The sequence below is a fragment of the Saccostrea cucullata genome, unplaced genomic scaffold (assembly GCF_032062105.1).
Source record: "Saccostrea cucullata isolate Sc308-1 unplaced genomic scaffold, CSIRO_AGI_Scuc_v1 ctg3286, whole genome shotgun sequence".
In the NCBI taxonomy this organism is placed as follows: Eukaryota; Metazoa; Mollusca; class Bivalvia; order Ostreida; family Ostreidae; genus Saccostrea; species Saccostrea cuccullata.
Window position 1 is genome coordinate 125593 of NW_026919308.1, and position 10287 is coordinate 135879.

Below are 10287 nucleotides of genomic sequence, written 5' to 3' on the forward strand. Positions count from 1 at the left end.
AACCACCCCATCCCCCACTTTTGTTGCAGTAAATTCAAGAAAGGGTGATTTTGAGTAGTTGTGTATGAATAAGATTTGACACTGAAAGAGGTGGAACCTACACCTAACACCCCTCCAACGATATACGATTTTTATGCCCCCGTAAATGAAGTCTTTGGGGTATATATTTTTTGTCATGTCCGTCCGTCTGTCTGTCTGTCTCTCTATCTACATGTGTATCTGTCTAATTGTCCACAAAAACTTTAACCTTGCCCAAAACTTTTGATTTAGTAGAGCTATGACTTTCGCATTTCACATTTGAAATTCCTTTTGAGAAGACCTCTCTTTAGGTACCACCAAGTTTGGCATTTTGACCTTTAAGGGACAGCAAAATAAAAAGGTACTGTGCTTCACCGTACCTTTTCCGGGTTTCAGTTCAGAGTTTGATATGATTTAATACAACCTCTGTAATACGAATAAGAAGAAACAAATCAGAGATATCTTCTAAAAAAATTCATTCATATTTAGAACAGTCTTTCTACAAAACACTGAAGTATGGAGTAACATTCCTCTATAAATATACGCACATGTACAATTCGAGTGTGACAAAAACTTCACCCATTACCCCCGGAGTAATAATCCTCCGTAAGACCAATGCAAAGCTTCTGAAGTCTGAAAATTCACTACAGAGTAATATTCTTCTAAGGTTATTTACAACTCTTAAACTAAAACAAGAATGTTGTAAGGTTCAAGTAAGACAAAATCTCGTATACAGGGTAATATTCCTCTAGAAGATTTTGTACGATGATTATAAGAGAAAATCTGAACTATGTAGTAATATTCCTCTAAGTGCAGCTCTACTACGACGAAACTTATCTACAGAGTAATATTCCTCCAGAACGCTAAGTATGCAAAGTTCTATTGAAGCAATATCTGTATTACGGAGTAATATTTCTCTCTGTCGACGAAAACTTAATTACGGAGTAATATTCCTCCAGAAGGCTATACCTATGTATGCACAGCTCTATTGAGCCGAAATCTAACTACGGAGTAAAGTCTATTAAGACAAAATATAAACTACGGGGTAAAAGTTTTCTATGTACAGATCTGCTACGACAAACACTTATCTAGGGAGTAATATTCCCCCAGAAGGCTTATATTACACAGTTCTATTAAGTCTTAATCTGAGCCACAGAGTAATATTCCTCTATGTAATGCTATACATGTACTACGACGAAAGTTTATCGACGGAGTAATAATCCTCTAGATATTTACAACACTTAGAGGTAAAAACATATCTTTGAAATACTAGTAATATTTTTCTGGAGGATTGCAATTCTGACTGAACAAAAAAATAAACTACGTGATAATATTCAATTGAAAGACTTTGAGGAGCTCTAAAAAGACAAAATTTCATCCAAAAAGTAATATTTCTCTTAAAGACTGCAATTCCAATAAAACAAAATATATACGGGGTTCCTCAAAAAGGTTATTATGACACAAATGAAACAAAATCTTATTTACATCCTCTACAAAACGAAAATTAACTACAGAGTAAATAATATATCTGATAGAATTTGTGTAGTTGTAAAAAGACATCTAGAATGCGAGGTGAAAACTCAGCATAAGTGGAGGTAAACAAAGTCTTTTCTACATAGTAATATTCCTCCAGGAGGTTATGTATGCACAGTTCTATGAAGGACAAATTGCACTATCGTAGGAGTTTGTACAGTTCTAAATAAGAAAATTACGGAGTATTATTCCTTTATGAGACTATATGTACTTCATTCTCAAAAAAGACAATATCTGAATTACAGAGTAATATTCCTCTAGGAGGCTATGTTAATCTCTATTAAGACAAAATATGAACTACGGAGGAATATTCCTCTAGAGGTCTATGTGCATTTCTAATAGCCATTAGGGCAAAATCTGAACTACGGGGGAATATTCCTCCATGATGCTATGTACATTTCTGATAGGGCAAAATCTGAACTACGGAGTTATATTCCTCTAGAAAGCTATGTTCATTTCTTATAAGACAAAATCAGAACTACGAAGGTGTGTTCCTCTCGAAATTTACATACATTTCTAATACAACACCACTAGGAGACTTTGTACATTCCTAATTAGATGAAATATGAACAAATGAGTAATATTCTTTTGAATTCTACGTAGAGTTCTTGTAATACAAAATGTGAACTATGCTGTTATAATATTCCTCTAGACGGCTTAGTACAATTATCATTTGAAAAACTGTGGAGTAATATTTCTCTAGAGGGCTTTATTCAGTTCTACTAAGAAAAGAATACTAGCTCCAGAGTGAAACTTTTCTTCTTGGAGGCTAAGCTATTCTATGTACATTCTTTTAGTAGGTTCCTTACAGTTTTTTGTGAGAAAAATAAAATACTCCACGTATTTTGTTCTAAAAAGATATACGCAGCTCTTGTGAGACAAGATCAATATCCGAAGGCACTGGAAGGCTAAATACAGTTCTATATACATATAGTTTTTACATAAATAGCTACGTTGAAATTGATGTGAATAAGGTTTGATGAGATGGTTTCGAGTGCACAGGTATTGCCCTCGCCTTCATTTTGAACGTGTGGATGAATTGAATAGTGGTATATTAGACTAAACACGCAGGGACAGATCCTATGGTATCCTTGCACAGTTACTGCAGCATTCAAAACTTTGGTATGTAGTGGAGCATCTTTGTTGTCATATATTTTTCCAATCACAGAAAACGCTGCATCTAGAAGCTTCGTGCGTATCCAATAGAGAGAAATCACTGATGCACTCTTATGTACCTAAAATGAGTTATTTTACATGTAAAATTCAGCATGAATAAGTTTTACATACATGTATATAATACGTAATGTTCTGAGCACGCCTATTAATTCAAAAAGATACTAGGTCAATCTCTTCCGTGCATGCTTTTTTTCAGAAATGATAAATCTGCATATCATTTACATATCGGTCATGATAAAAAGGGTTTTGAGGATGCTCCTTTAATAACTACGGAATGTGCAAAGTCAAATTAATTCTTTATTTTAAAACGCATATCAAATTATTAACATAGCTACGTTCAAAACCTGATTTTAATGAAATAGTTTACATGTACTTACACGATGAATAAATTTCACAAACATAACGTTAACGTTGTATGAAAATATATTTTTTAAAGACTAATTCGTTTTTTCAGCAGATAATCTACAAAGATAATAAACTGGTAAGCATTTTCTTTGATGGACACATGATATAGAGATTCATGTACATTAAGTTTAATTCTACTTACAATGTAAATAAAGCCTTGTTTATTCCTAACATCATCAACATATTAAGCGATTATTTGTGTTGAATAAAAGATATTTTAAGAAGGTAATTTTCTCAAGTAAAATCGACCGAACTGATTAAAAAGAAAAGTTCAAAGAATGGGCAAATTGCTTGGAGTCCTACTTTAAGGACAGATGATACAAACTTTTGTCAAAGATTTTGAAAAAAGCAAGTTGGGTCATGTGTAATTTGAATGTGTAAATTGAATAACTTTCACCGCGTAGTTTTTAACTTTTTATTCAAATTTGCACAAAAATGGAATTGATTAGATTAATAAGGATGGTTTCAGAAGGGCATACTTTTGAACATTAGAGAAGGTTTAAAATTTCTTTATTTTCTAGAAATTTATTATTTGCATCATTTGCAATGAAATTAGACCAAAAAATATATACCAATCCAGACATCCATTTTTGGTTTGTATCATCTGTCCTTAAACCAAAATATGTTTAGAAATATATTATCCTAGAAGAAATATAAAGTCTTATCAATATCTTTTATCGAATATGTAGATAGACACAGTAATTACTGTTTCAGTCTTAAAAGATGAGGGGATCCAGAATTGTTAATTGACCCTGCAAAACATATACCATTATGGACCAGCGGGTTAAATTTCCAATGTGGGTAAAAACGCCATTTCTCGGTGCAAAGAATGTATTTTTTCCCTTTAAGTGAAAACCCCTCTGAGCCATAACTCTCATTCCCACTGACATTTAAAACAAAAAATTCATCTGTAAGAACATAAATTTTACTCCACTTATTAGATGCTTTAGTTTTTTTCCTGAAAGTTTAAGGAAACAGAAGTTAATGGTATTAAAAAATTATATCAGTAAAGGGTTAAGTAAACTTATCTGCTTATTGTTGTAGATGAAAAAAAATGTTCCTGTTTTTATTTATATATTCATTTTGTATTTTTTTTTAAATATTATCTATTTTTTGTCTCGCTAAAAGCTTGTATAGTAGAGCTTTGAATCGTTTATTTTAAATAGATAAAATATTTATATAGATAAAATAAAGGCACACATTGCTACATGTAGTAATATATAACCCTATCCTACAAAAAATAATAAATTATTTTTAGAGAAAAAGTTATGTTATATTTCTTTTTAATTTTTGCCAAAAGATCTCTCTCTCTCAGTTCAGAAGTGTTTTAGTAATATTTTGAAAACGTATAGTTAGTAACGGGTATTTAAAGTCTTGTTATAAAACAACATGGCATATTAAACAGACATTAACTACAAATCAAACTTTTCTCCGCCACCACCCACTGCGAGTATCTTGTAATACTCAAGGATGCAGATTATATTTTATGCGTGCTGGTCATAGAACGATCAAGGGAAGCTGTTCGCTAATCAATAATGGCAATTTAACCATGACAAATAGTCTGCAATTGATCATACAAAGACCTTTCTTAGCTTTGAAACTATTTTGGAAATCATCTGGGTTGGCTAATTTAGTGTTAATATTCTCACAGATTGAACGGGCATGAAAAACAAATTTTTCCTTGAACATAAAGTTTATAGCTAACTTCAAATTTTAGAATTGAAATTATGTCACTCTTTGATAAACTGTAACGTATACGTGGCTTTTGTAAAAGGCTTCCTCGTTTTTTTTTTAATGTGCTTGTTTTAATTGTGTTGCAGTTTTAAAAATTTGGTATTCATATTTATTTTAACACAAAAAAATTAATTGAAATCAAGTGTGGAAGTATGACTTGAACCTTAAATTGGTCTGAGGAGTATCGATAATTGCATGAACCAAAGATGCACAAGTTCGATTAATTTAATTGAAACTTGACAATACTTAAAATGCAAATTGTAGTCTTCTAGTAAACGAAAATGTGTATAATACATGTAATGTCTTGTAACATCCGTCACAAATACATGTAGATATTAGATCTTTATATGAACAAGACATTAACATGAAAGGGCTTTCAACTTACAATGTATCTGAATGTTGAAAATGGTAGACATGTAAAGAAACTGTGTTTACGGAGAAAGATTTAAGACAGACTTCTGTTTACACCGTCCTTTTTTGAAACCTGTACCAACTGCAAGTAGGTGTACATTTAATGTATATTTAGGTGCTACGTACTAATATTTATTATTCTGTCTGTCCTAGTTTCGGTTAACTATAGAAACCAAAAAGTCTTACCTGATTGCAAGAAATCCAAAACGGAAAGCTTTTCTACCTAAACTTCTAGACTGTAGTGGAATTTTTTCCTAAGGAAAAGATCCAGATTTCCAGACAAAAAACAAACTCAGGCCAGTTTTCTTTCCCTAAAACTTTGCAGGAAAAATAAGAGGTTAAGATACATGGTGCACCCAGATTGTATACAGCTTAAAATAAGTCGTGCAGAGCACCTGAAAAAAGTGTTTTTACGTGTAAACATACGTATTATATACTCAGTGTATATCTACATGATCTAGCTATTGTAAAAATAAGTACCTGTTCTTGTAGTAAGACTGGAACTAATTTGTAACAATTTTAAATCTTTATTCTTCAATCGTTATTTTATTTGTTTTTTAATAAATCCATTATCTATTTTTTTGAAATATAGGAATGAAATACTTAACTTCAGACTTACCAAGTTATCCAAGACTATTGTTGCTTCAATGTTGAGAAAAATATTTAGATTCGTCACAAGGGTGTTTCAAACTCCTTTTCAGTAACTAATGCTGCGTAATATCATGGATAGATTGACTTCTTTGTAAATGTACTGAGAAGTCCAAGGTTTGTAATATACGTCCTCAATATCCCGCATACTCTGTATCACAAAACAAACCGTTCATATGTATGAACCTTAACGAACTACAATTAGTTAAATTATATAACACTTTTGCTGCAACCCAAAGGAGATTTGAATAAAAGTTTGATTTTTGTTCCATTTTCTCTTATAATGATTCAGCTCATTTCTCATGTCTGTTTATTATTGGTGGTTCACTGTAAGAATGCACACGTGTATTCCTAACACCACCAGGAAGTACTACCGGTAATTATTTTGATATGTGATCTAAGGCTGTAACTCGATTCCTGCATGTATGTATTTCGTAATATCATGAATATCTGACTCAGCGTAGTAAATCCCCCATCACAGACACCCTCCCTCACACACACCCTCTCAGGAATAGGATTTTCTTTTGAATTTTGATATTAAAAAATTTCTAGCTATTCCTGCATGTATGTATTTCATAATATCATGAATATCAGACTCAGCGTAGTAAATCCCCCATTACAGACACCGTCCCTCACACACACACACCCTCGCCTACCCCCCCCCCCCCCCCCCCACACACACACACTTTCAAAAAAACGATGCTACGTCCCTGCGATAAAAGTACAGAAAATCACTTTTGGTGCGTATTGTCCCTCCACAAATTTCATGTACAATAAAGTGCAATTTAACAAATCAGCAGTTACTAACGTAAAAGCATACTACTGAAAATAAAAAATATCTTTTGATTGCCGATTGATAGGAGAAGGAAGAGAAATGCTGCTTATTAACAAATCAGTAGAAATTTAAGATTAAAATTACCTTAAAAAACATAATTTTAAATATCTTGTCAAAAGTTATTCCTCCAATCCACTGGCATTAGTCTTGGGAAATGTAAAAACAGAATGATCGAATGTTGTCTAGTCGTATTAAAATTAAATACGAAAAATATATTCTAAGTCCAAATATCAAAATATTTTATTTACGTGACTATAGTTTTTTGTTGCCTTGCTCTTCCAATAAAAGAAAAGTTTTGTGCTTCCTGATGCTTCTCTGATCCGCGTGATTTGACCTTGTCGTAATGAGTTTTGATCAAAATGCCACATCAAATGATCAATTTTTATCTCCAGGGCACTCTTACCTTGGTTAATTTCATATTTTATTATAAAGATATGAGACAACAATTTTACACATCAAACCAGTGATCTTGTCTATGTCCATATGACCATTGCGCCTCTAGTTCTATGATTAGTATTATCTTTAAATGTTTTCTATATCAAAATTATGGATATTTCTCAAACCAAATTGCTGCATTTCATTTCCTGAAACCTGCATAGCATTTCAAACATTTTTTTTTTTCATTTCCGACATTTTTTCTTTTCATTTCCGACATATTGTTTTTTTTTTTCAATTTCGGAATTTACCTGTCCGGCAACTTAATGTTTGCCAAGTAAGTGAAAATGGAATTTAAAAGTATTTATTGCAAAATATTAAAAAAAAATTATAACTCGTATTTATTGTAAACTACGTGATAGAAAAATGTAAAACTCAATCTTCTATTTTTCAGGGAGAGGGCTAAAATAGGCTGCGCCTGCTGTTCAATCCTATTCACAATAACACCAGTGAATAAAATATTGTTTAAATTAAATTAATCTTCTATTTAGGTTCCCGTTCTTTAAAATATTCTTCTACCGATAAAGTATCCCCTCTACGATGACTTTTTTTTTTTTACCTCGACTTGGTTCTGTATGTCTGTATGATACAAACAAACAAAATATGCCAGAATTGATATACAATAAATTGACTAATTTTGGTCGAAGGCGTGGCAGAATAAACCCCAGAGTCCTATAAAAAAGAAGTTGAGACTAATTAGATATACATTACCTGTTAAAAAAAATAAAATGTTTTTTTTTTTGGTTGCATTTCATTTCCGGAACTTTTTTAAACTTTCAACTTTTCATTTCCGACAATTTTTAGTCCCCCCCCCAACATTTTAAAGTTTTCATCTTCGACATCTTTAAGGTATTGCTTTTCGGTAATGAAAGTAGGATTGAATAATTCACTGATGAAAATTTTTAAAGAATAAATTATAGTATATCATATTCTTGGACATAAGTTCGGTACAGTCGTTGACAATTTTATGAACACTGAATGTTATTCTTACAAATGCATGCTCATTTAGACTTGGTGCTTCATGACAGATCTATATTTACAACAGATTTTTTATTTGTTTTTAATCTGTTAATATTTTGAGAAAATTATTTTGAAATACAGAAATAAATTAATTTTAAAATTTGATTTCCTCCTACTTTATTAACATTAAGTTGCTCAAGAGGTACCTTGCAAAAATTTCGGAAATGAAAAGTGAAATAAATATATATCAGAAATGAAAAGAAAAATTGTCGAAAATGAAAAGAAAAATTGTCGGAAATGCTATATTCAGATTTCCAGAAATAAAATGCACCAGCGCTTTTTTTTCGGATATTTTTCGGAAATACATGTAGTTATATGGAAGTTATGTCTTTGAAGAAATAAGACATTTTGATAGGACAATTTTAAATAGTTTTAGGACAAATTAAGTTAGCTTTCGTTCAGACAAAAAAAACGTTTTTCTTGAGACAATTTGATTTTTGATTGAAATGAGCTTTATTTTTCTGCGCAAAGTAACCATGATTGCTCTGATAATCGATCAAGGATGCGTTGTAGAATATCAAGAATGTTACAATAAATCACGAATTAATGCACACTGGTGATAAAACTATGATTTAATTAAATATTATATCATACATGTGGTCAATGTGGTTTTCCCCCTCTCTATTCTTACCCGCTGTTGCAGTTTCATAGAAGTTTTGTGGCAGGTTAAGGATACAATACGCAAGTTTCGAGATTGCACTTCTCCTACGATAGAAGCGCGAAAAGTATCCATTTCAGCATGGAGGTGGGACAGGTTGTTTCTCTATAGATACAAGCGTGCATAAATAAATGAACGATATTTATTGTTAAAATTTACGAATACGTAATATCGCGAGTACCTCGCAGTTGTCTTAACTTACCGCCGCTCTTTTGCGGGAGAGTCGAGAAAGCTCTAGATTTTGGGGACACATCGATCATTTTAATGCCGAAGGTGCAATGTATTGCCAAGAATTGGACTCCAAATACAGGTGTAGTAGATTGTCAACTAAGGAAAGTTTAGAATATTGAATGGCTTTAAAATGTGACGATTATCAATAAAAATTTAATGAGAAAAGCCCGCTGAGTTAAAAATATCGTTAAAAATGTCACATTTTGGGATTAGCTGGTCTCAAAAATTAATTAAGCTTGTTCAGCGACTTTTAAGCAAGGTATTCCAAAAGGATTTTTTTACTTATCTATCCTTATTTATAAACTCTACAATAACCGATCTTGCATTGTATTCAATAGCACATTTGACCCCATCCAACAGACGTTTCCTACCTCCATCGCGAAAGAGTTCCGCTAAGTTGAGTAATCGCGATATAAAGTATTGTTATAGAAAGATAATAATGTTGAGCAGTGATGCATTTGATGATTTTATCAAGCTCAACTATGCATATTATTCACAAATCTACTCTTACTAATACTTATAGGTACTTGAAAACGAGAGAAACGTCATATCTTTATAAAAAGTACATGTACATGTTACTGATTTTCTTCATTGTACAATCATTTCCTTTAAAAGTTTGTGGGTTTCTTGAAGTTATAATAAGGAATCATTTAGATTCCGACGTGTAATGATCAGATGCAGTTGTATCGTACTTATAAGAGGTCCATATGTGTTTCCTCGTCTGAAAATTGTATTTTTTCTTAAAATCTTATCATCTACGGGATTCGTCTTATTTATGTCTAAAAAAGGATAATTTACAAAATACATGTAAGTTAATAATACGCGTCGTGGTGAAACCGGGAAGATGAATTTCGCTGGATGTCAGTCAGGCGCGGATCCATAATTTTTTTCCAGGGGGGGGGGGGGGCCACCACAGTCAAAACAAAAACCTATTTCGTGGGGGGTGGGGGGGATATAGTGGTGACTTTTGTTGTTGCCTCAAATCTTTCACCTTACATACCCATTTCAAATATATTACCAGAGGGGTCTGCGTTTTCCAAGGGGGGTGCATGGTAACTTTTTTCTTGTTTTAGTATATACATTTTTTTAACCTGATAAATTCCAGGGGGGTCCTGACCCCGCCGACCCCCCCCCCCCCTATAGATCCGCGCATGTCAGTTGAGTGTGTTACACACTTGAACTT

At 32.4% G+C, this 10287-nt stretch overlaps 1 long non-coding RNA gene across 1 annotated transcript; it reads right to left on the reverse strand.

The window, feature by feature from the left end:
* Positions 1-2407: 2407 nt before the first annotated feature.
* LOC134229145 (uncharacterized) lies at positions 2408-6096 on the reverse strand. Its single transcript, XR_009984137.1, has 3 exons — positions 5897-6096; positions 5464-5594; positions 2408-2786 (listed from the first exon to the last, which is right to left on the reverse strand). It is a non-coding gene; the product is annotated as an uncharacterized LOC134229145 (long non-coding RNA).
* Positions 6097-10287: the final 4191 nt, after the last annotated feature.